Raw genomic sequence first — 27,765 nt, 5'->3', positions numbered from 1 at the left:
TTGGCGCCATTTAGCGCCAAAATATTACCTGGGGATTTATTTGGGAAAATAATTCCCAAGTATCAGTTTCATAGGTAATTTCGCAGGTAAATAATGTAAAATATAAAAAATTATTTCCTTTGTGATTTCGTAGGAACTTCCCCAGGTAATGTTACTTGCGGATTTAGTTAGGGATTATTTCTTGGGGATTTACATGGGAATTATATTACCTTGGGAATTACCGGGGGATTTGTTGTTGTGGTTTTAGCTGGGGATTTACCTGAGGATGTTATTATCTAGAAAATTACCTTGGAATCTTTTTGTAATATATTAGTTGGGGATTATTTTTTGGGGATTTACATGAAGATTTTTTTACCCAGGGATTAACTTGGAGATTTTATTGTTGCAATTTTAGTTGGGAATTATTCTTGAGGATTTACATGGATATTTCATTAGTTAGAAAATTACCTAGAAACTTTGTTGCTGCAATATTAGCTTGATTTATTTCTTAAAAATTTACTTGAGAATTTTATTATCTTGAATTTTATTATTGTAAGTTTAGCTGAAAATATTTTCTTGGAATTTACCTAGAAAATCTATTACCTAAGAAATTAATTGAATATTATTTGTGTGATTTTGGATGAAAACTTATTTTTGTGAACTTATTTGAGTATTTCATTGATATGGTTTTAATTGAGGATTTGTTCTTGAAATTCATATAGGAATTTTATAAATGTTGATTTAGTTGGATATATATTAACTTGAAAATTTATCTGAAAATTTTATAGCCACATATTTAACTTTGAAATTCTTTCAATACACTTTAAAAATATTATATAGAAGAAAAAAATTGTTTTTAATTTAAAAGTTATATTTTTTTTAAACGTTACAAAAATATTGTATGTAAAATTCATCCTTCAGTATTGATTATATTTATTTAATATTTTATCAATTTATTTATAGGTAAATAGTTAAAATGTTGATCCTATATAAAAATTAATTGTGTGAGATAGGTTGGATTGAATATTACAAGTCATTGAGCATAATATAGTTGGTCATAACTCTAGTTATTTTAAGAATTAAAATTTTTGATAAGGTTGATATAAAGGGATTTAATAAATCGAATATTTTCAGAAAATATACTAAATTATGAATAAGTCAATAATTTAAGTTCAATCAGAAATAGAGAAATATTAATTTACATTTATAAAACATAGCTAATTTTTATTAACTTTCTAAGTAATTATGTCATATGTGATGGATTGAATATTACAAGTTATTGAGCATAATCTAACTGGTTGTTATTTTTTGAACAAATTCATAAAAAAATAATTATCATAAATCTAGTTATTTTAAGAATCACGATGATATGATTGATATAAAGGATGTAGTAAAGCTAATATCATAAAAAATATACTAAGTTGCGTATAAGTGAATAATTTAAGTTTAATTTCTAAGCAGAAAAAATATATATATATATATATATATATATATATATATATATATATATATATATATATATATATATATATATATATAAAAAAAAATTTATTAACTTTCTATCTTACATATCTTATTTTCTCTCATGTATAATTAGAATGATGAAATTTAATTTTATAGTATGTTGCTTAAGTGATACTCCCTCCGTTCCAATTTATGTGAACCTATTTTTTTTATCCGTTCCAAAAAGAATGACCCATTTCTAAATTTGAAAATAATTTAGCTTACTTCCAATTCTACCCTTAATGAGAAACTTTTATAACTATACAAATACTCTGGGCCCCTTTTTAATTTTTTTAGGGCCACAAATTTCAAAAAACTTTATTTTTTTTAAAACTCCGTGTCCAGTTAAATAAGTTCACATAACTTGAAACGGAGGGAGTATTAGTTTGTAAAAAAGGGTCTTGAAACTTAATTATCAAGTGATCTTATGATTCTATTTTCTAACATCATCTCTGAATTAATATTAACATTATTGAAATAACGTAACCTTGCATACGTTGTTGGAATTAACAAAACAATTCTTATCAATTGCTTAATGAATGTACGATATATTTAATTCTTGTTAGTTAGTGTATTTTTATATAAAAATTAATGTGTTATTTTAGGCTACAAATAAATTTTTAGAAAAAATAACTAAAAATATATTTAAATTAAAAATGTAATCATAATTTTATTCACTTGTTTTTACTTGAAACTAATTTATTTTTGATTTATGGAATCTTATGTGATGCACTTTTAAAAAAAACAAATAATAAAAGGGATAAATTAGGAGTAAATAAATGCTCCGTGGGAACTTGTCCCACGACGGAATTGTGTGACTTTTTCCACAATATAATGTGAGTTTGGTGCCAAGCGTCCAGCGGTTGTGGACTACACGTGGGCTTTTCAAGTGATATATGGGACTACAAAATATTGGGTAAGAGTACTAGTAACTTTGTTTCTAATACGTAATAGAAGAATATTAAAGGTAATAATTAGTAATAGTTATAAGAATTAATATATATTTAGAAGGTTGCCTTAATAATATAATAATTCGGAAAATAAAAATGTTATCACAATAGAATTATTTTGTCTAAATATTTCTAAAGATTCATTTGGAAATTTATGGGGATTTACTTACAGATATTTCCCTAGGAAATTCCGCAAGAAAACTCCTTTCTTTTGTAAACTTCTACCAAAAGTTTCATGCGATTTTTTGGTATTGTTTACCACAAAATCCGCAACTAATTTACGTGGGAATCTAAAATCCCCAGCTAATTTACATGCGGATTCAAAATTCCCAGGCAACTTAGTTGGGGATTTCAAAAATCCGCAGGTAATAATTACCCACGAAGGTTTTTCCTTCGGATTTTTTTTGGAAGGAAAATCTGCAAGAAACTGAATTACCTATGAATTTTCTTCGTAACAATTTTCTTGCAGAAATAGTGCGATCATAGAAAAACCTCTTTTGACTTCCCAAAAAGTAATAGTAAGATATATATAATGGACGGATCGGAGGGAGTACTTAAGATCGGATGGTGCCATGGTACTTCCTTATAGATTAGACTAGAATCAGCCAATGCCACGTAGCAGCCTGCCTGCTACGTTTTGTGTTTCTTGCATAATCACATATGGTATGCATTTGAAGTCGAATTTAGGTTATGAAATACAATTTAACTTTATTTATATGTGTACATTTTTTGAGTTGAAAGTAATAAGTTTAGTTGAACCTATTGAATCGTATTAGATTCAGGTATGTAATATAAGTTTATTTTGAATCGTATTAGATTTGCAAATCAAAATACCTGAATCTAATACGATTCTACAGTTTCATGCGATTTTTTGGTATTGTTTACCACAAAATCCGCAACTAATTTACGTGGGAATCTAAAATCCCCAGCTAATTTACATGCGGATTCAAAATTCCCAGGCAACTTAGTTGGGGATTTCAAAAATCCGCAGGTAATAATTACCCACGAAGGTTTTTCCTTCGGATTTTTTTTGGAAGGAAAATCTGCAAGAAACTGAATTACCTATGAATTTTCTTCGTAACAATTTTCTTGCAGAAATAGTGCGATCATAGAAAAACCTCTTTTGACTTCCCAAAAAGTAATAGTAAGATATATATAATGGACGGATCGGAGGGAGTACTTAAGATCGGATGGTGCCATGGTACTTCCTTATAGATTAGACTAGAATCAGCCAATGCCACGTAGCAGCCTGCCTGCTACGTTTTGTGTTTCTTGCATAATCACATATGGTATGCATTTGAAGTCGAATTTAGGTTATGAAATACAATTTAACTTTATTTATATGTGTACATTTTTTGAGTTGAAAGTAATAAGTTTAGTTGAACCTATTGAATCGTATTAGATTCAGGTATGTAATATAAGTTTATTTTGAATCGTATTAGATTTGCAAATCAAAATACCTGAATCTAATACGATTCTACAGTTTCATGCGATTTTTTGGTATTGTTTACCACAAAATCCGCAACTAATTTACGTGGGAATCTAAAATTATAATCATACTCATTCTGAATCCACTAACTTAGACCTAAATTCGACTTCAAATGTATACCATATGTGATTATGCAAGAAACACAAAACGTAGCAGCCTGCCTGCTACGTGGCATTGGCCGATTCTAGTCTAATCTATAAGGAAGTACCATGGCACCATCCGATCTTAAGTACTCCCTCCGATCCGTCCATTATATATATCGCACTATTACTTTTTGGGAAGTCAAAGAGGTTTTTGTTGTGATTCTTTCTAATTTGACGACAAACTTGCGAATGTGGAATGCTTTGAATTCAGACCAGGAAAAAGCAAACCTGAAGATCATTAAAACCTTGCTGACAATTGATCCAAATATTGTAAGTGAACCTCTTTCCTCAGCTACGTACATAGGATTTTGCGCATGTAGTGTAGGCCTATATTTACAATTTGGCTTGTAAGTTGAGTCTGGGATTTTGGTGGTTCTCAGGCTTTACTTTCTGTACTTTGTTTCATTTTCAAGTAGTGTCAGTCTAGTGTGGGTGTGTGTATACAGGGGCATAGGCAGGAATTTTAGTTAGCGGTGTTGAAATTCATAGAAGAACGGGAATAAATAACTTTAATTATCATACATCTAGACAAGAAATAGCTTTAGTTCAACGTTTTGTTGAGTTTTAAGTTAGAAAAGGTCCTGAGTTCAATTCTACTTAATTATAATTTTTAACCACATATATATGAGAAAAATACATGCTAGTTGAGGTTCGAACCTCTGACCTCTTAGAGCAAAATGCACATAACCAACGCGCCAGGAGACAGTCTATATCAAGTGGTGTCATTTTTTCCTACTTATCCGTTTTCTCACTGTGTTAATACGTATATTTAATAGTAAAAATTTCCAACAAAGTGGTGTCGCTGACACCGCTTCATTGAGTGCACCCACCCCTGTATATATGTGTGTGTGTATGTTGATTCTTCAAAATTATATTATTTACACGCATATGTAAGTAAAACTATTACGAAACAATGTGGGATGACACCTCTTACTAAGGGGTACCTAAGCCAAAGTAATAGGCATGTGCCTAAGGAAAATATTTTGCTGAGAATTTCTTTGATTTGGTAGCCAACTTTATTGAATTTCTTTGGTTTGGTAGATAACTTCATTGAATTGTCAACATTGAAGAAAAAGAAGGAAAAGCTCATTTCTACACACCAACAAAGAGAGAAAGAAAGAGTGAGGTTTTACAGACAAGGTATAAGAAAATAGTCTGTGAGAAAAATAGAGAGTAAGCGATATTGTAGTGAGGTAGGAATATCAAAAGAGAGTTATTTCTTTTGAGTGTTGTAGTGGTCTTTTGAGTATTTTACTCGGACCTACAAAGTGTAAGATTCCTTGCTATAGTGATATCAGTTGCTCTTCTCAGGGCCGTGGTTTTTCCTTTATTCAAAAGGGTTTTCCACGTAAAAATCTTGGTGTCGTTGTTACTCTTTTATTCTTGTTAATTATCGTATCTCGGTGCTACATTATTATTCTGCTTTTATTACTGTGAATATTATTTTTGTAGGGGGTATATTCCCAACAATTGGTATCAGAGCACAGGTTCTGCTCGTTCACTGAAATACTATTCACTATCGGTAGTACTATACTCGGTGAAAAATAAAAATGTCCGGAGTAAAGTACGAGGTATCAAAATTCAACGGAGATAACGATTTCTCAACATGACAAAGAAGGATGAGGGATCTGCTCATCCAACAAGGATTACACAAGGTACTAGATGCTGATGCCAAAAAGCCTAATACCATGAAAGCTGAGGATTGGGCTGACTTGGATGAAAGAGCTGCTAGTGCAATCAGGTTGCACTTATTAGATGATGTGGTAAATAACATCATTGATGAAGTCACTACACGTAGAATTTGGACAAGGTTGGAAAGCCTATACATGTCCAAAACGCTGTCAAATAAATTGTACTTGAAGAAGCACTTATATGCCCTACACATGGGTGAAGGTACAATTTTTTTGTAATATTTAAATGTGTTTAACGGACTAATCACACAGCTTGCCAACCTTGGAGTGAAAATCGAGGAAGAAGATAAAGCCATCTTTTATTGAATTCGTTGTCATCTTCGTACGATAATTTGGCAACAACCATCCTGCACGATAAGACTACTATTGAGTTGAAAGATGTCACATCGGCTCTTCTACTCAATGAGAAGATGAGAAAGAAGCCTGAAAATCAAGGACAGACTCTCATCACGGAAGATAGAGGCAGGAGTTATCAAAGGAGTTCAAGCAACTATGGTAGATTCGGAGCTCGTGGGAAGTCAAACAACCAATCCAAATCAAGAGACAGAAATTGCTACAACTGTGATCAACCAGGTCACTTCAAAAGAGATTGCGCAAATCCAAGGAAGGGCAAAGGTTAAATCAGTGGCCGGAAGAATGACGACAACACAGCCGCTATGGTGCAAAACAATGATAATGTTGTCCTCTTTATAAATGAGGAAGAGGAATGCATGCACCTGTCAGGACTAGAGTCGGAATGGGTGGTTGACACAGCGGCATCTTACCATGCCACACCGGTAAGAGATCTTTTTTGCAGATATGTAGCAGGTGATTTCGCACAGTGAGAATGGGTAACACAAGTTACTCAAAGATTGCGTGGATTGGTGACATTTGTATCAGGACAAATGTCGGATGCAGATTGGTTCTAAAGGATGTGCGGCATGTACCTGATTTGCGGATGAACTTGATCTCGGGAATTGCTTTAGACCGAGATGGATACGAGAGCTATTTTGCAAATCAAAAGTGGAGACTCACTAAGGGATCATTGGTGATTGCAAAGGGAGTTGCTCGTGGCACGTTGTACAGGACAAATGCAGAAATATGCCAAGGTGAATTGAACGCGGCACAAGATGAGATTTCTGCAGATTTGTGGCACAAAAAAATAGGTCATATGAGCGAGAAGGGATTGCAGATTCTTGCCAAGAAATCACTCATTTCTTATGCCAAAGGTACAACGATAAAACCTTGTGACTACTGTTTATTTGGTAAGCAGCATAGAGTCTCATTTCAGACATCGTCTGAAAGAAAATTGAATATACTTAATTTAGTATATTCTGATATTTGTGGCCCAATAAAAATTGAATCAATGGGCGGTAACAAATATTTTATTACTTTTATTGATGATGCTTCACGAAAATTATGGGTTTATTTTGAAAACCAAAGATCAGGTGTTTCAAGTTTTCCAGAAGTTTCATGCTCTAGTAGAAAGGGAGACGAGTCGAAAGCTAAAGTGTCTCCGAAGTGACAATGGAGGTGAGTACACTTCAAGGGAATTTGATAAGTACTGTTCAAGTCATGGGATCAGACATGAAAAGACAGTTCCTGGAACCCCACAACACAATGGCGTAGCCGAGAGGATGAACCGCACCATTGTGGAGAAGGTGAGAAGCATGCTCAGAATGGCTAAACTGCCTAAGTCATTCTGGGGTGAAGCAGTTCAAACAGTCTGTTACCTGATCAATAGGAGTCCATCAGTTCCATTGACGTTTGACATCCCAGATAGAGTTTGGACCAACAAGGAGGTGTCCTACTTGCATCTGAAGGTGTTCGGTTGCAGAGCTTTTGCACATGTACCAAAAGAGCAGAGAATAAAACTGGATGATAAATCTGTTCCTTACATATTTATCGGATATGGCGATGAAGAGTTCGGGTACAGATTGTGAGGTTCTGTAAAGGAGAAGGTCATCAGAATCAGAGATGTAGTCTTCTAAGAAAGTGAAGTTGGAACTGCTGTTGATATGTCAGAAAAAGCGAAGAATGGTATAATTCCTAACTTTGTTACTATTCATTCTACTTCTAACAATCCCACAAGTGTAGAAAGTACGACCAACGAGGTTGCCGAGAAGGGGGAGCAACCTGGTGAGGTTATTGAGCAGGGGGAGCAACTTGATGAAGGTGTCGAGGAAGTGTAGCACCCCACTCACGAAGAAGAAAAATCTCAACCTCTGAGAAGATCAGAGAGGCCAAGGGTAGAGTCATGCAGGTACCCTTCCACAGAGTATGTCCTCATCAGTGATGAGGGGGAGCCAGAAAGTCTTATGGAGGTACTGTCCCATCCAGAAAAGAACCAGTAGATGAAATCCATGCAAGAAGAGATGGAATCTCTACAGAAAAATGACACGTACAAGCTGGTTGAACTTCCAAAGGGTAAAAGACCACTCAAATGCAAATGGGTCTTTAAACTCAAGAAAGATGGAAATGGCAAGCTGATCAGATACAAAGCTCGATTGGTGGTTAAAGGCTTCGAACAGAAGAAAGGTATTGATTTTGACGAAATTTTCTCACCTGTTGTCAAAATGACTTCTATTCGAACAATTTTGAGCTTAGCAGCTAGCCTAGATCTTGAAGTGAAGCAATTGGATGTGAAAACTACATTTCTTTATGGAGATTTGGAAGAGGAGATTTATATGGAGCAGCCAAAAGGATTTGAAGTAGCTGGAAAGAAATACATGGTGTGCAAATTGAATAAAAGTCTTTATGGATTGAAGTAGACACTAAGGCAGTGGTACATGATGTTTGACTCATTCATGAAATATCAAACATACCTAAAGACCTATTCTGATCCATGTGTATACTTCAAAAGATTTTCTGAGAATAACTTTATTATATTGTTGTTGTATGTGGATGACATGTTAATTGTAGGAAAAGACAAGGGGATGATCGCAAAGTTGAAGAGAGATTTGTCTAAATCATTTGATATGAAGGACTTGGGCCCTGCACAACAAATTTTAGGGATGAAGATAGTTCGAGAGAGAACAAGTAGAAAGTTGTGGCTATCTCAGGAGAAGTACATTGAACGTGTACTAGAACGCTTCAACATGAAGAATGCTAAGCCAATCAGCACACCTCTTGCTAGTCATCTAAAGTTGAGCAAAAAGATGTGTCCTACAACAGAGGAGGAGAAAGGAAACATAGCTAGAGTTCCTTATTCTTCAACAGTCGGAAGCTTGATGTATGCAATGGTATGTACTAGACCTGATATTGCTCACGCAGTTGGTGTTGTCAGCAGGTTTCTTGAAAATCCTGGAAAGGAACATTGGGAAGCAGTCAAGTGGATACTCAGGTACCTAAGAGGTACCACAGGAGATTGTTTATGCTTTGGAGGATCTGATCCAATCTTGAAGGGCTACAGAGATGCTAATATGACATGTGACATTGATAACAAAAAATCCACTACTGGATATTTGTTTACATTTTCAGAGGGAGCTATATCATGACAGTCTAAGTTGCAAAAGTGTGTTGCACTTTCAACAACTGAAGTAGAGTACATTGCCGTTACAAAAACTGGCAAGGAGATGATATGGCTAAAGCAGTTTCTTCAAGAGCTAAAATTGCATCAAAAGGAGTATGTCATCTATTGTGATAGTCAAAGTGCAATAGACTTGAGCAAGAACTCCATGTATCATGCAAGAACAAAACATATAGATGTTCTCATTATTGAATTCGTGAGCAGGTGGAGAACGAATCTTTACAGGTCAAAAAGATTCACACGAGTGATAATCCTGCGGATATGCTAACCAAGGTAGTGCCAAGAGACAAGTTCGAGCTTTGCAAAGAACTTGTCAGCATGTACTCAAACTAGAAGCTCCGGTGTTATCCCCTTCAGGTGAATGGGACTGGAGGGGGAGGTTTGTGGGGTCCATCCCATAAATCAAGGAAGAAAATTTTCTTCCTTAATTAGCAGTCCATGTTTCCCTTCCGCATTTGTCAAATATGGCAGACGTAAAGAAGAAAAACGTCAAGCGTAGTAGGCGAGGTTCTGCCTATAAAAGGAGAGCTTCGACTCTAATTTTTGACACACCAATTTCAGAGGAAAAATATATCTGAGAGTTAGAAAGAAAGAATGAGGTTTCACAGACAGGGTATAAGAAAATAGTCTGTAAGAAAAATATAGAGTGAGTGATATTGTAGTGAGGTGGGAATATCAAAAGAGGGTTATTTCTTTTTGAGTGTTGTAGTGGTCTTTTGAGTATTTTACTCGGACCTACAAAGTGTAAGATTCCTTGCTATAGTGATATCAGTTGTTCTTCTCAAGGTCGTGATTTTTTTCCTTATTCAAAAGGGTTTTCCACGTAAAAATCTTGGTGTCGTTGTTACTCTTTTATTCTTGTTAATTATCGTCTCTCGGTGCTACGTTATTATTCCGCTTTTATTACCGCGAATATTATTTTCGCAGGGGGTTTATTCCCAACAATTTAGTCTTATTCTTTTATTTTATAATGAGTCTGCATGCATATTCTGAACTCTTCCTCGATTAGTTTTGATTCCAATGATCATCTTTTGACGTCCGTTGAATTTTCAATTGTCCACAGGGGGAAGTAGATTGCTCTCTTTGCTCCGGCAAAGAATCTTAAACTAATGCTATATCAAATTCAAGGGTCGTGATTCAATCTTTTGGGCTAGACGATGCTCAACAAGAGGCGGTTCTAAGTTGTATTGCAACAAGAGAATGTGGTCACCGGAACACGGTTAAGTTAATTTGGGGTCCTCCAGGAACTGGAAAGACTAAAACAGTTGCCTCTTTACTCTATGTTCTGTTAAAAATGAAATGCAGAACTTTGACTTGCGCTCCTACGAACATTGCTATGTTGGGAGTTACAAAGAGGCTGATGCAACATGTAATAGATGGTCTAGAATATGACATTTATGGTTTAGGAGACATAATTTTATTTGGAAATGGGAAAAGAATGAAGATCGAAGATCATGAAGATCTGTTTGATGTATTTCTTAAGAACCGTGTTGATGCCCTTGTTATAGCTGTTTGTCACCAAATACTGGGTGGAGAATTGGTGTGCAATCCATGATATGTTTGCTCGAGGATCCTGAAGAGCAATATCGTAAGTACAAAGAAAATGAAGAAAAAATTTGTGGAAGAGGAAGAAAAGGAAACATTACCAATGATCAAGTACTAGATAAGAATAGGAAGAATAAGTTGTGGAACAAATTTGTCCTTGAACCATTGAAAAAGAACAAGAAGGCGGCATCAAAAGATAAACAAAGTTCTCAAAGGAGGAACAACTCGAGAGCAGATAACGAAGCGAACAAGATCAAGAACGAAGGGGAGGCAAGCAACAAAGAAGCCATTGTTTGGACATTTGAGGAGTTTGTTATCAAAAGATTCAAATGGATACAGAACCAGTTAATATTTTGTCTGACAAGCTTGTACGCTCATGTACCTACTTCGTTCATTCCACTAAAAGTAGCTAAGGAAATGATCAGACTACTTGCAATGCTTCAAACTCTTGGAAAGTTGTTTGCTAATGCGGAAACTTCTGGAGGGTTAAGAGAAATACTACACGAAGTTGTTACAAGGAATAAGGCGATACGTTTTGGTAATCTTCTTGAAACTAAGACGGAATGCCTAAAAGTATTGAAATTTCTTAGTACGAGTATCTCTCTTCCCACTTTAATCCATGACTACCAAATTCGAAGTTTTTGTCTAAAAGGTGCATGTTTGATTTTCTGCACTGCTTCTAGCTCATCGAAATTGCACATAGACGGAATGACACCACTTTAGATGGTGGTACTTGATGAAGCTGCTCAGCTTAAAGAATGTGAATCCACTATTCCTTTACAACTCCCAGGTCCGCGCCATGCTATACTCATTGGAGATGAGAAACAATTGCCTGCAATGGTTCAGAGCAAGGTTATCTTTTAATATTTTCACAGCTTTTTTTATAAAATTACTGTGCTGATCTTATATTATTGACCACTAGTATTTGTTATATACAGATCTGTGAGAAGGCTGACTTTGGCAGGAGCTTATTTAAGAGGCTGGTAATTTTAGGACACAAGAAGCACCTTCCTAATGTTCAATATAGGATGCATCCAAAAATCAGTCTGTTACCGAATAGTGAGTTCTATGAGAAGAAAATAACAGATGGTCCTAATGTAAAAGCCGCAATATATGAGAAGAGATTTCTTAATGGAAATGTTTTTGGCTCCTATTCATTTATAAACGTAAGTAGTGGAAAAGAGGAGCCTGATGACCAACACAGCACAAGAAATATGGCAGAAGTTTTCGTTGTAGCTGAAATAGTCGCTAACCTTTATAAAGGTGATACTCTAATCTTTTCGGGTTTTCTCTACTGTATCTTGATTTGCATGGCAATTGAGTTGGCAAACCTGATATTGTTATCTGAATTACAGAATCTGTCTCTTCGAAACATAAAGTACGTGTTGGTTGTATATCTCCTTACAAGGCTCAAGTTTTTGTTATTCAACAAATTCTTTGCAAGAAATATAACACAGATGCTAGCAGTGATTTCTCAGTGAATGTACGTTCTGTTGATGGTTTTCAAGGGGGTGAAGAGGATGTTATAATTATCTCCACGGTTCGTTGTAATGGGAATGGATCAGTTGGTTTCCTTTCTAATCTTCAGAGAGAAAACGTTGCCCTGACCCGAGCAAGGTAGTATTAATTTGCTGGAAAGCTATTCAAAAATGTTCCGAGTATCAACGATATAATTTGATGAACTTGTTCTTGATTGTTTCCTCGTCTTTTTATGTAGATACTGCCTTTGGATATTGGGAAATAGCACAACTTTGGTTAACAGCGGTTCCATTTGGAAGAATTTAGTCATTGACGCCAAGGCTCGTGGTTGTTACATTGATGTTACTGATGATTCGAGATTGACTCAAGCAATTTCGAACGCAACCATTGAACTTGGCAACATAGAAACATTACTCAGAACTGACTCCCCTATATTCAGAACAGCCAAGTGGAAAGTATGTTGCTTCATTTTCCTTAAGCCAGATGTTTAAGCTTTCTTTGACTTATTCTTTGAGTTAATTGCATAACTCATCAACAATTTGATATGTTGCTCGGGTCTGGGGTGGGTACGCAGATCTTACCCCTACAGTGGATGTAGAGAGGCTGTTTCTAGTGAACCATCAGCACGAGGAAAAATGAAAATAGAGCAGTAGCAACAAGCAATAGCGAGAACAAGATAAAGGGGGAAAAAGGCGAAAGGAACATGTACTGATAGAAATCTACGGTATTAGAATATAAAACTGCCACTAATAACACTGGAATTGATGGAAATCTAAAAGTATTAGAATACAAGACTGCCACTTGACGCGCTTAATTCTTTTATTGTTGTTTTGAAGTGTAGAAATAAAAGGTTCTTGCTGTTATAAACTTACAGGTTTTATTTAGTCAGAACTTCACAAAATCGATGGCCAGGATTAAGGATGCGGAGATTAGTAAAGAAGTGATCTCTCTTTTGGTGAAGCTTTCAAGTCGTTGGCGAAAGCCGGAAAAGAACATCAAGTTCATCAAGCCAGGTGGGAATTCTTCTGCGCTGTTGGAAGTGTACAATGTCAAGCACCTAAAGTTGATTTGGACAATAGATATTCAGCAGCAGGACTGTACATGCATTCAAGTATTAAAGATCTGGGACATTTTACCTGGATATCAGATACCAACGTTGGCAAAGGACCTCAACTTCTTTTTTGGTAATTATACAGTGAAAATTATGCATCGTTGCCAATTTCAGCATGTGGAAAGGTACAAACATATCTTTATATAGCCACTGAAAAGTTGCTTATCTTATGTTTTTAGGATCTATGTTGCTCGAACTCTCCGAAAATGTGGTAGGATACGTGTCGGATCCTCCGAAAGTAGTGCATTTTTGAAGGATCCAACACCGGTGCGACATTTTGGAGAGTTCGCGTAACATAGTTTAGAATAACTGAAGAGGTGTTGAATTTGGCAAAACCTTTTGTCCCACATCGGTGGGAAAAGAAGGGTTGAGGGGATTTTCCCCTATAAAAGAAGGCTTAATGTTTAGGATTTAAACACACCTCTCATTTGCCTTCTCATCTGTTTAAGACATTTGTATCTTCTCTCTTTAGTATTATTTCACTTGTATTTTTGGAATGAAATAAAATATTAGTTGTGTCCGAGGAGTAGGCAAAATTAGCTGAACCTCGTAAATTCTGGTGTTCCCTTTATTGTTGTTTTATGTCTTATTTATTATTTGGTGACTGTCATAATTTTTGGTATAGTAGTTGTGACTTATTCACAGTATATACATTTGGCTTCCGCAATAATTGGTATCAGAGCCAAGGTACTGTCTAAGTATGCTCTGTGGTTGCAGCATAGTCTGATCTTCCACATCAGAAAAGATTTATCTTGGTAACTGAGTCAAGGTTCTGTCTGAGTATGCTCTGTGGTTGCAGCTTAGTCTGATCTTCTACATCAGAAAGGAAATAATCTTGATTTATGTCGTCAGCTATTAAATAATATTTGTGTCAAATATGGGAGACAATAAACAAGAAGAATCTACATCAAGTGTCAACAACACGTCATTATTGACATCTTCGCTTATGACAAGAATTGTGTCAAATGCGAAATTTGCGGTAGAAATATTTGACGGATCCGGACATTTTGGGATGTGGCAAGGCGAGGTTCTAGATGTCCTTTTTCAACAAGGGCTAGATCTGGCCATTGAAGAAAAGAAACCAGATGTTATTGGAGAGAAGATTGGAGAATTATCAACCGTGTTGCTTGCGGTACCATTCAATCCTACCTTGCTAGAGAGCAGAAATATCCATACACAAAGGAAACTTCTGCAAGTAAATTATGGAAAGCACTGGAGGATAAATTTTTGAAGAAAAACAGTCAAAATAAATTGTACATGAAGAAGAGACTGTTTCACTTCACCTATGTTCCTAGTACCACGATAAATGAACATATCACCAGTTTCAATAAGTTGGTCACAGATTTGCAAAATATGGATACAACTTATGATGATGGTGACTTGACCTTGATGTTGTTGGCGTCACTTCCTGATGAGTACGAGCACCTTGAAACTACTCTACTCCATGGAAATGACGAAGTTTCTCTCAGAGAAGTTTGTTCGGCTTTGTACAGCTATGAACAAAGAAAGCGAGAAAAACAGAAGGGCGGAGAAGGAGAAACACTATTTGTGAGGGGTCGTCCTCAAAATCAAACGAGGACAAAGAAAGGAAGATCCAAGTCAAGATCCAGACCCAGCAAAGATGAATGTGCCTTTTGTCGAGAAAAAGGGAACTTGAAGAAAGACTGTCCGAAGTTGAAGAATAAGGCCAAATATAATAATGGAAAGGCCATTATGGATTCAAATGTAGCTGATTGTGATGATTCAGACTTCTCATTAGTTACAACAGAGTCATCAACATCATCAGACATATGGTTGATGGACTCGGCTTGTAGCTATCATATGTGTCCCAACAGGGACTGGTTCATGGATTTTCAAGAAGGAGAATATGGAATTATTCACACAGCGGATAACAGCCCTCTTACCTCATATGGGATTGGTTCAATACGATTAAGGAACCACGATGGAATGATCAGAACATTAACAGATGTTCGATATGTACCAGATTTGAAGAAGAATCTCATCTCTGTGGGAGCCCTTGAATCAAAAGGGTTCAAAATCATTGCAGAAAATGGAGTGATGAGAGTATGCTCCGGTGCACTAGTGGTAATGAAGGCTAATCGGAAGAATAATAATATGTACCGCTATCGTGGCAGTACAGTTATTGGGACAGCGACAGTGACATCCAGTGACGACAAAGAGGCAGAAGCAACCAAGCTATGGCACATGCGCTTGGGACATGCTGGAGGAAAATCCTTGAAAACTCTATCAGATCAAGGATTGTTAAAAGGAGTCAAGGCTTGCAACTTGGAGTTTTGTGAGCATTGTGTTAAAGGGAAACAGACAAGGGTTAAATTTGGTACATCGATCCATAATACTAAAGGCATTTTGGATTATGTACACTCTGATGTTTGGGGTCCTTCCAAAACACCTTCGTTGGGTGGGAATCACTATTTTGTAACCTTTGTTGATGATTTTTCCCGAAGAGTATAGGTGTATACAATGAAGAGCAAAGATGAAGTGTTGAGAATTTTTCTCAAATGGAAGACGATGGTGGAGAATCAAACAGGCAAGAGGATCAAGTGTATTCGCACACACAATGGAGGTGAATACAAAAATGATCATTTCAATAAGGTCTGTGAAAATGATGGCATTGTCCGACACTTCACTGTTAGACATACACCACAACAGAATGGAGTGGCAGAACGTATGAACCGGACCTTGCTGGAGAAGGTACGGTGTATGTTGTCCAATGCTGGCTTGGGCAAAGAATTTTGGGCTGAGGCAGTTACATATGCATGCCACCTCATTAATCGCTTACCATCTGCTGCTATTGATGGCAAGACACCATTTGAAAAATGGTATGGAAAGCCTGCTGTAGATTATGACTCTTTGCACGTGTTTGGCTCAACTGCATATTATCATGTGACAGAGTCAAAATTGGATCCAAGGGCAAAGAAGGCTATTTTTATGGGAATTACTTCTGGAGTCAAAGGATATCGCTTATGGTGTCCTATGACAAAGAAAGTAATATTCAGCAGGGATGTTACCTTTGATGAATCTGCTATGGTAAATAAGGTAACAGAAGATACCAAACAAAATAAAAGTGTTTCTAAGCAGGTGGAGTTTGAGGGAAAATTTATTTTTCCTACACAAGAAGCAGAGGAGGAAACAAATGAAGATTACCCTCTAGAAGGATAGCCAGTAGAGGAGATTCCAACTCAGGAACCTCGACAACAACTTGAATCAATAGCAACCAGCAGGCCAAAAAGAACAATAACGAAACCTGTTCGTCTCATAGAGATGGTTGCTTGTGCAACCTCAATTGTAGCTGATGATGTTCCTACCACTTATAAAGACGCTGTCCAAAGTTCAGAAGAAGATAAGTGGAGGATTGTCATGAATGATGAAATACAGTCCCTTCATCAGATCATACATGGAGATTGGCTAATCTCCCGAAGGGAAAGAAAGCAATTGGGTGCAAATGGGTATTTGCAAAGAAAGAAGAATTTCCTAACCAATTAGATGTTCGCTACAAAGCAAGATTGGTGGCCAAAGGATATGCTCAAAAGGAGGGAATTGATTACAATGAAGTGTTTTCTCCAGTTGTAAAACATTCCTCCATTAGAATTATGTTGGCTTTGGTAGCACAATTGGATTTGGAACTAGTTCAGATGGATGTAAAAACTGCGTTTTTACATGGAAACTTGGAGGAGGAAATCTACATGACTCAGCCAGAAGGATTCAAAGTTGCTGGAAAAGAAAATATGGTGTGCAAACTTGAAAAATCGTTGTACGGATTGAAACAATCTTCTAGACAATGGTACAAGCGATTTGACGAGTTTATGTTGCGGCAAGGGTACAAGAGGAGCAAATACGATCGTTGTGTGTATTTGCACAAGCTTAAAGATGGTTCCTTTGTATATCTTCTCCTATATGTTGATGATATGTTGATAGCTTCCAAAAATTCGGAAGAAATTGATAAGTTGAAGATTCAACTGAAGAAGGAGTTCGAGATGAAGGCTTTGGGTGAGGCAAAGAATATTCTTGGCATGGAGATAATTAGAGATAGACGTTCAAAGAAACTCTGTTTATCTCAAAAGGAATATTTGAAGAGAGTACTTCAACGTTTTGGCATAGATGACAAGACTAAGCCAGTTAGTACTCCACTTGCTTCCCATTTTAAGCTAAGTACTATTATGTCGCCAATGGATGAAGCTGAACGAGAGTATATGTCAAAGGTACCATACGCAAATGCTGTTGGTAGCTTGATGTATGCAATGGTTTGCACAAGGCCTGACATTTCACAAGCTGTTGGAGTTATTAGCAGATATATGCACAATCCAGGTAATGAGCATTGGCAAGCTGTGAAGTGGATTCTACGGTATATTCATAATACTGTAGATGTCGGGTTAGTTTTTGAGCAGGAAGACAATCAGTCTGTAGTTGGATATTGTGACTCAGATTTTGCGGGTGATCTGGACAAACGAAGATCAACTATTGGTTATGTATTTACTTTTGCAAAGGCACCAGTTAGTTGGAAGTCTACTTTGCAGTCAACAGTTGCTTTGTCTACAACAGAGGCAGAGTACATGGCTATTACAGAGGCTGTGAAAGAGGCAATTTGGCTTCAAGGATTGCTAAAGGAGCTTGGTGTTTGAACAAAAAGGTATCACAATTTTTTGTGATAGTCAAAGTGCTATTCAATTAGCGAAGAACCAAGTTTATCATGCAAGGACGAAGCACATTGATGTTCGGTATCATTTCGTACGAGAAATCATAGAAGAAGGTGGAGTCACAGTGAAGAAAATTCATACTACGGAGAATCCTGCTGATATGATGACAGAGGTGGTGACTGCGGTCAAGTTTCAACATTGTTTGGATTTGATCAACATTGTTGAAAACTGAAGATTGAAGATGAAGACACAATCAAAATTTGTTATTGAGAGAAAATTGAAGATGTGGAAATTTGCCAAGGTGGAGATTTGTTGAATTTGGCAAAACCTTTTGTCCCACATCGGTGGGAAAAGAAGGGTTGGGGGGATTTTCCCCCTATAAAAGAAGGCTTAATATTTAGGATTTAAACACACCTCTCATTTGCCTTCTCATTTGTTTAAGGCATTTGTATCTTCTCTCTTTAGTATTATTTCACTTGTATTTTTGGAGTGAAATAAAATATTGGTTGTGTCCGAGGAGTAGGCAAAATTAGCCGAACCTCGTAAATTCTTGTGTTCCCTTTATTGTTGCTTTATTGTCTTATTTATTATTTGGTGGCTGTCATAATTTTTGGTATAGTAGTTGTGACTTATTCACAGTATATACATTTGGCTTCCGCAACAATAGGTACTCTGCATACATGTCTTAGTATGTTTTTCATGTGTAAGTTGATGTCTTGTCGTCTCTTCTTATAATCGTTATACATTTTGATGATAAATGAAAAATCATTGAATTGTTGACTTCAGCAATAATCCTGATTTGAAGGAACTTAATACTTCCAATGACTTGGCCAATTAATGGAAATGCTGTCTCAAAAAAATACTCTGACCGAGACGAGAACTTGGCAACTCAAATGGCAGCTATGAGTTTGAGGGATAAGCCAAAAACTTCAATAAGTTCCAAGTGAGTGTAGGGTGTACAATATAGAAAGTTTCAACAGGGGGAAACAATTTATGAAAAGTAAACGGGAACTCGAGCATATTATAATGGAGTTCCAGCATAAGTATACTGGAACTCCAACATAATATACTGGAGTTCCAATATAATATGCTGGAAGTTCATACACAAGTGCTCCAATCTCCAGTATATTACGCGGGAACTTTCCGCGTGTTCCAGCATAATATGCTGGAAGTTCATACACAAGTGCACTGATCTCCAGTATATTATGTTGGACCGGTCCATGTTGCAGCAAAATAGTGGCTATTTTCAATGACTTTGCAAACGCTAACTATGTTTGAATGACCAGTCCGAAAACTGGCTAGCCCGTGGTATTTTAACTTGTTTTTTGGTAGATGACTTGTGTATATAACTAATCTTTTCGATAAGGTACTCCCTCCAGTCCACTTTAATTGATATTTTGGTCTTTCTTTGTGGTCCACAATATTTGATTTTTTTCGAGAAGAGATTAACTTCTTTTTTTCAAAGTTGCCCTTGGAGTAAAAAGTCTAGAAGTATTTGTTATATTTGGAATGAACAAACTAAGGTTATGGTCAATTTTATTATTAATTAATACAAAAGGTGGGTTCCTTAATATGAGTGAAACAGCCAAAAAATCAATTAAAGTGGACCGGAGGGAGTATCAGAGTGATATTGTTACTAACTCTACTCATGGTTACGAGTAATTTTCACAAGTCCAAGACGAAGAAAGGAGGAATGATCAAAGCAGTGTGGCAACCGATCTCAGATCAGTCTAGTTATTGACTCGTCGATGATTTATTACGGAATGTTCTGACTGCAACGCGTTCAAATGAGTTCAAATGGGAGACCTTAAAGTTGCATACAAGAGGTAAATATAAGATATTATAGTTTGCAATTCTATCATGTTTTTTCTGAGGTAACCTTGTTACACGTGTTTGAACTGCTTTCTAAAGCTACTTTTAAGTTTTTCTCAATTTATGTTGTTGATTCATTTGACATAACAAATTTTTGAACATTAAATTCTCTGTTTTTGGCAGATTGTAGCTTCCATTGCTTGGAAGCTAGGCATATAATACTCCTTTGATCTGCTGATTCTTGAATTTTTGCTGTTGTTACTTGTTATGACCCTTTTGATTGAAATTTACAGCTACAGCATGTACAAGACTATTATTGGTAGTTGCATTGTAATGAGATTTATTCAATGGATGGTTTGCGTAGCTTGCAAAATGGAGCTCCCACCCTCTCAAAAGTATCAAAGACTCCATGTTATACAGCTCGAAGATCTTAGTATGTCGAATCAATTTAAATAGACTTAATTATAAGAAGATTTGCCAAATCTGTTACTCATACATAATCATTTTTGTTTTACTTCACGGAACATTCCTGGTTTCTTCATCTTGGAATTTTGAAAATTATTGGTAAAAATGAGTAGAGTTAGTAAATATATTGATCTGATACCCAAAAAAGGAGTATTTCTTTGGTAGCAACACAAGTCATCAACTTCTGTTTTTTTACTTTCCATGCATTATTTCCCTTATAGACAAAAAACGTTGCCCGATGGACAAAGCATCCTGTATTTACGAGGGTCCGGGGAAGGGCCGCACCGTAAGGGGTGTGATGTGGATTTACTTTCTAAATGTACAACCAAAACTTACTTGGAACTTCTTGAATATCCTGGTTTATCCCTCAAACTCATAGCTGCCAGTTGACGGGCCAAGTTCTCGTCTCCATCACTGTGAGCTGAGCTAGTTCTTGAGACAGTATTTCCATCAATTGGCCAAGTCATTGGAAGTATTAAGTCTCTACAGAACAAGAAGACTTGTAAAGTCACCATTTCAATGGTTTTCATTTATCCTAAAATCAGCAATTTTGATCCCAAAATAATTTAAGCCTCAAGACAAACAATATTGAAGAAACAAAATCAAAGATGGGGTTCTTGAATATGAATTAGTACTCAATTGAGTCAAAGAAGAGTGGAAGAAAACTTAAAATATTATAATAAGTCTAATGAACCCGAAGCAGCATACCTTCCACTTGGCGGCTTTGAATGTAGGTGAGTCTGTTCTAAGTAATGTTTCTATTTGGCCAAGCTCAATGGTTGCATTTGAAATTGCTTGATTCAATCTCTTGTCGTCAGTAACATCAAAGTAACAACGTCTAGCCTTGGCGTCAATGACTAAGTTTCTCCAGATGGAGCCACTGTTAACCAAAGTTGCGCCGTTCCCCAATATCCAAAGGCAGTATCTGCATAAGAAGCCAAGGAAACAATTAAGTACATGTTCATCAATTATCTTCTTGCAGAAAAATAGCCAATTCGAACCATCCTTGATCTACAAACATTTCGAGATGAATTAAAGTTGTCTAGCAAATTCTGGATGGTGAGGAAACTATTGGAAGCAAGGGAGGTTATAGTCAACTACACAAGCCTTTAGATGATAAGAGAAGTATCATCAAACAGATCTATCTTCAACTGATACCAACCTTACCTAAAACTAGCTGGAGGAGACTAATGTGCCAAAATGTTGCTAGACCTAAGGCCATACTAACAATGTGGCTGCAATGCCAATGGAGGTTACTTACTGTGGATAGACTTAAGAAATGGGGAATCACTGTAAATGATACCTGTGTGCTTTGTCAATCAAGTTTGGAGACAAGAAACCACTTATTTGCTGAATGTGGCTATGCTAAAAGTTTATGGAGTAGACTGATTCATTGGGCACAACTACAGAATAATAGAAGTTCTACATGGGAGGAGCAGCTACAGTTCATTTGTTATCATACCAAAGGGAAGACAAATCAGCAAAACTCCTCAAGATGATATATGCTGAATATACGCATGCCCTGTGGAAAAAAACCATCGAATATTTCAAAAGACATCCAGAGATCACACTAGCTTGGCAAGGGAGATAGCCTGCATGTGTAACTTTAGAGCTACTTGTGAAAAAATAAAGTTGATTTTTTTGGAAGAGTAAAAATTATAATTAGAAGAAGTTTCTAGAAAGTTATGGAGTAATATCTTGCATAATGGATATTTAAGGAAGATATTAGTAGAAGGTGATAGAATTGTCTAGATTATTTTTGTATCTAGAATCATCCCTATACAAGTATAAATAGGAGTAGTCTTAGGCATTTGTAGTGAAGCCAAATTCAAGAAATTAAAGTTTTCTTCAATAACAAATTTCTCCTTTCAAAAATCTCTCTTCTCTTTTCAAGCTTCCTCTTCTTTAGTTGAATCCTCCAATCTTAGTTAACGATTTTGGGCTAGCAGAAGGTCTCAGAAAAATACTCTTCTTCTACTATTCTTTAAAGTAGTAATTTTATTAATTTTTATTGGATTATCGGTTAACCCATTAACAAAATTGGCAAACTGAGGCCCGAACCAATAACCCAATAGTGAAAAAATTCGAAACCGTTACCGAACCGTTAACCCAATAACTCAATACCGATAACTCAATAAATAATGAACGGTTGGGTCATCAGTTTTATCCGATATATGCCCAGCCCTAGGATGTAGGCCTTGTTTATGCATAAATTTTTTCAGTAATGATAACATGTGCATAATGCTAACATAAATTTAGGTTAACATATTCGATCAAATAAAATAAGAAAAAAAATTCAATTTTCTACTATCTAATTCAATTAACACTCCAATTTGCGCTATTTCCATTTCTCTGTATCATCAGACATTTTATTACATACTTGAAAGATAACATATACTAAGACGTAAAGGTGTAGATCTAATAACCATTAACCTATCGAGAACTTAGAACCACGCTATAAGAATTAGAGCTCTCGTTCAAACTCTGAGCGTAGAAAAATATTTCTCATAGTTGCTTTGTTGTTTTCTCTCTAAGCACGCCTGGCCTGGAATCATAGAGCAGGATCCCATCTTAATAAAGTTGTATAAGTCATCCATTTTAGGAACAATAGTAGTAAACTTGCAATAACAAGTAAAATGATACTCCTTAAAAGATATGATAGATTCTGCATTAAAATGCAGACCCTTTTACTCCAAAGGCAATATGGGAGAACAATAGGGAAAACACAGAAATTAAAACAAAAGGAGAAGAGGAAATCAATGTAGAGAGAAGAGACAATATATGATTATACAACTCATATCTAGTTTCCAATTGATACTATATTCAAATATTCAGTCATGTGTAAAACGAAAAGGAAAAAGGAAAAACAATCTATAACAGTTGGTCTATACTCTTGACATTCTGAACTGAAGTGAAGAATGCCTGTAGAGTACAGTCTTTTACATCTCTGAACAAAAAAAGTGATACGAATTGAGGAAGACTCCTTTAATTACATCAGTGCAAATTGTCAAAATGCAAGTCATAGTTAGACAAATGTAGTTGTTCCTGATCTTACCCATAATCAAAAGTAAAGGACCCTTTATTTGGTCTGATTCTGAAATTTACATAGCCATTTCTATCATTCTTTAGTAAGACTTTGGCTTGCACTAGCAAAGAAAAGGAGCCTCAGTGAAGAATATCTCATGTCTTTCAACTATGCCTATATTAGCAAGGTAATCAACTAAAAATTTGCTTTCCCATAAAAATGTGTTACTTAAAACTTCCCTAAAGCCATCAGTTGATTAATCTACAGAATTAAGCTCCTGATCTGCCACATAGGTAGAGTGCTACTGTCATCCTAGAAAAGAACATATACCCAAAATCTCAGGAATACATAAGAACAATCAATATAAATTATAGTTTTACAGTAAAAAGCTAACTTACAGCTACACGGCTTCAACATTGCCATATTTTGGAAGAAACCTCTTCCAAAACCAATGTTGTTTGAAGAGATCTTCCTCAACTCCTTCTCTGTCTTTCTTTTCTCTCTCGGGCAAAAATTTATAAATTGAGAAGCACATTCCCAGTGTCAGAGCAGCAAATAACATGAATATCCAAGCCTTGAGAGCATAAAGGAGCAGCTAAACGGTTGGATTCATGATTAGGCACATGAGCAAAGATATTCTCGTCTCCCAGCATGCGCCTAACGTTCTAATCTCTTCTGCGTGCGATTATTCATTCCACTCAAAAGGCCCTGAGAATATTGAATAGCAGCCTATGAAGGGGAGGGCAAATGCCATGCCAACACATGCACTCTTTTGGCTCAGTTGAAAGATATAGTCTCCTACCAAAAGGAAGAGACCCAACAAGGAAACCTGGAAAAATCCTAGAAAAGTGATATCAAGTTACATATGCTATATTTCAGTTAATAAAAATTGATCTATATAAAGAAAACCTAAATAAGAAAGAAATGAAGAAGTACATGTGCTAAAATCATGCCTAAACACATGTTGAGACTAGAGTCCTCCGTCGGCCAAAAACGTTGTAACTCGGATAAGTGAGTCCAGCAACTCAAGCTCGAATAACTCCGGCAATGAGTGGAGCGACGAAGGAGGCATTATAGGTGTATCTAGTTGACTGCAGAAGTAATGGTCCAAAGAATAGTATTGAGTCTAAGTGCCACGACCCAAAATCAAACCGTCGTGATAGCGCCTATTGTGGAACTAGGCAAGCCAACTAGTCAACTATCTCAACACAATAAAAGCCGTGAAAAATATACAGAAGCAGTTAATATTTAAGGAAAACCTTTCAAAACAGAAAATATTTTCGCAACTCAATACAAATCTCTCCCAAAACCGGGGTATCACCGAGTACATGAGCATTTACAATGGAAGATAGTCTAATACAATGTCTAAAGAGTAAAACTGAAACATAGTAAAGATAATGAAGGAGAGTCAAGGCTTGTGAATGCCATGCAGCTACCTCGATAGTCTCCCAAGATCCTGACTCCACACTCAGCAGTTGCCGTGTCCGGAAGCACCTGGATCTGCACCTAAGGTGCATGGTGTAGCGTGAGTACAACCAACTAAATAAGTAACAAATCTAACCTTTGGACTGTATGTAGTGACGAACATAACCCGTACAGTTCAATATTGAAATAATAGTGCAGAAACATAGGCATGCTTTCAAGTTCAATAGATAAACTCAAAACAGTAAGATAGATCAAATCTTAATGATATGAAAAATATACTCCTCTACTTCTACATGCCAATGCACATGCTATATGTGATGCACCATGGTGACAGCCTCATGTGCTCACACTCTCAAATGCTCAATCACTCAGTACTGTATATTGCAGGATAAGATCCATCCCGGAATATATACATCAACTAACCATCAGTCACTCAGTACTGAGTAGGGCCAATCCAGCCTGTGGGGAAGATCCATCCCCAGTTATATAAATGCTTCGGACAAGATCCGTGTCCAGGGAAGATCCATCCCTCAATATAATCAACCGCACTTACTGGGAGTGTTTTCAGACTCCGAAGGGGCTCCTTCATGCCAAGCTCTATCATAAATCAGTATAACCTCTACGGCATGCAGTCTGATCCCATAAATGTCACTCATAATCATGTCATCAGCCTCACTCAGTCATAAATCTCTCCGGTCTCTCTCACAAGCTCACAATGTCATGAAACTAGCCCGAACATGCTGATATGATGTATCAATAAATAACAACAGAGACTGAGATATGATATGAAATGCATGAATATGACTGAGTACGAAATATCAATGAAATCAGTAGTTCAACAACAAGAAATGACGACTATGCGTCCCAACAGTACCAGCATATAGTTCTAAACATGATCTCTATCATGATTGAAAGCTCAGTTACTTTATCACATGATGAAAACACAGATATCAACAAGATAGAACAATAATAGAGTGCCATGAAATCGACCAGGTCACAATTCTCACGGTGCACGCCCACACGCCCGTCATTAGGCATGTGCGTCACTTCAACACCATTCACTTAACACATAATTCGGGGTTTCGAACCCTCAGAGCCAACTTTAGAAGTGTTATTTACCTCAATCTGAGAAAAACTCTACTCCAACACGCCTTTGCCTCACAAATCGGCCTCCAAATGACTCGAATCTAGTAACAAGCAGTATAATACAATCAATACTGGCTAAAGGAATCAATTATACAAGAAATTACAAAGTTATAACTCGAAAATCCAAAATTGGCTCCAAGCCAGCCCCTAGGCCCACGTCTTGAAATCCAACAAAAGTCACAAAACCCAAAAGCCCATTCAACCATGAGTCTACCCATACCAAATTTATCAAAATCCGAAACAAAATCGCCACCCAAAATCCCAAAGTAAACTCTCCAAATCCCTAGCCTCAAACCCCCAAATTTCACTTTAAAACCACACAATCTAGGTGGGAAAATCAATGGGAAACAAGATTATTAAATAAAAATAAACAAAAAGAACTTACCTCAAGAATCCCCTCGAAGATCCTCTCAAAATTCTCCAAAACCCGAGATCAAAATGTTAGAAATTGTGAAAATATCGGAACCCTCGTATATATATATGTTCTGCCCACCAATCTTGCTTCTGCGACTCACTTAGCCGCTTCTGCGTCTTCACAGGAACGACTCCAAGCCCGCTTCTGCGGCTATATCCGCACATGTGCTAGAACTTCAGCTCCTACGGAATCACGTCTGCGAGAAAACATCCGCTTCTTCGGAGCCCAACTCCACAGTCCACTTCCGCTTCTGCGGTCCTCCAGCTGCATCTGCAGTCACGCAGGTGCGACAAAACCTTCGCACCTGCATCCACTGCTCACACATCTCCAAACTCCGCATATGCATTGCTTCTCTTTTATTGTAATCTTTTAGGATGGAGCTTGGGATGGACCCTTATCATTTTTCGTTGCATGTTCGGGCCCTCCACAAGTGCGATTACACAAGCAGTCCTAGCTTCAGAAACTTAACTAAGTCCAATTCCAAGTCCGTTAACCACTCGAAATCAACCCGAGGCCTCCGGGACCTCAACCAAACATACCAACAAGTCTTAAAATATCATATGAACTTAATCAAGCCTTCAAATCACCTCAACAACATCAAAAACATGAATCGCACCCCAATTCAAGCCTAATGAACTTTAAAATTCCAAATTTTTACAAACGAAGTCGAAACCTATTAAATCATGTCCTAATGACCTCAAATTTTGCACACTAGACATAAATGACACTACGGACCTACTCCAACTTCCAAAAATCTAATCCGACCCAGATATCAAAAAGTCCACTTCCGGTCAAACTTTCCAAAATTTCAACTTTCGTCATTTCAAGCCTAATTCAACTACGGACCTCAAAATCACAATTTGGATGCGCTCCTATGTCCAAAATTACCCAACGGAGCTAATAGAAGTCAGCATCCGGTCAACCTTTCCAACTTAAGCTTCCAACCTTGAGACTAAGTGTCTCAATTCATTCTGAAATCTTTTTGGAACTTAACCAACTAATCTGGTAAATTATATAACAACTGTAAAGCACAAAAGGAGCAGAAAATGGTGAAACAAGGCTACAACTCTCATAACAACCGGTCGGATCGTACACTAAGCCCAACACTTGCCGGAAAATTTGAGCCACTATGTTAAGCAGTAAAATGGGCGAGTGTGAAAGTTTCTTCCTTTACCACTTGCTTTTATTTTCCATCATGCGTACCAACATCTACAGCTCTACTTCCGCTCCACATTTCATCAATATCTTAAGGAACACTTTTACCTCCTCTATACTCCATTTCTTAATGAAAAACCTCGGGGTCTCACTAAGAAAGAAAGACAGTACAAGAAGTGGCAAAACCAAAAACTCACTACTGGCAAAGGACCATCTCCAACCATAACGGAAGTTGTGAGATGCTGTCATGTTTACTCCTTTCGTGCTAG

The 27,765-nt window shown here is 36.7% G+C and overlaps 1 long non-coding RNA gene and 1 pseudogene across 2 annotated transcripts; one reads left to right on the top strand and one right to left on the bottom strand.

Moving 5' to 3' along the window:
• Positions 1-9,314: 9,314 nt before the first annotated feature.
• LOC107826522 (ATP-dependent helicase NAM7-like) lies at positions 9,315-13,545 on the top strand (annotated as a pseudogene).
• A 5,512-nt stretch (positions 13,546-19,057) lies between these two features.
• Positions 19,058-21,958, bottom strand: LOC107804308 (uncharacterized). Of its 2 annotated transcripts, none has more exons than XR_001652236.2 (3): positions 21,634-21,958; positions 21,039-21,255; positions 19,058-20,813 (listed from the first exon to the last, which is right to left on the bottom strand). It is a non-coding gene; the product is annotated as an uncharacterized LOC107804308 (long non-coding RNA). The 2 variants fall into 2 exon arrangements; XR_001652237.2 differs by having other exon boundaries at positions 21,793-21,958.
• Between the last annotated feature and the right edge of the window lie 5,807 nt (positions 21,959-27,765).

The sequence above is a fragment of the Nicotiana tabacum genome, chromosome 21, assembly GCF_000715075.1.
Source record: "Nicotiana tabacum cultivar K326 chromosome 21, ASM71507v2, whole genome shotgun sequence".
NCBI classification, from domain to species: domain Eukaryota; kingdom Viridiplantae; phylum Streptophyta; class Magnoliopsida; order Solanales; family Solanaceae; genus Nicotiana; species Nicotiana tabacum.
Note: the sequence above shows the minus strand (reverse complement) of the source record. Positions and strands in the feature narration are given on the sequence as shown.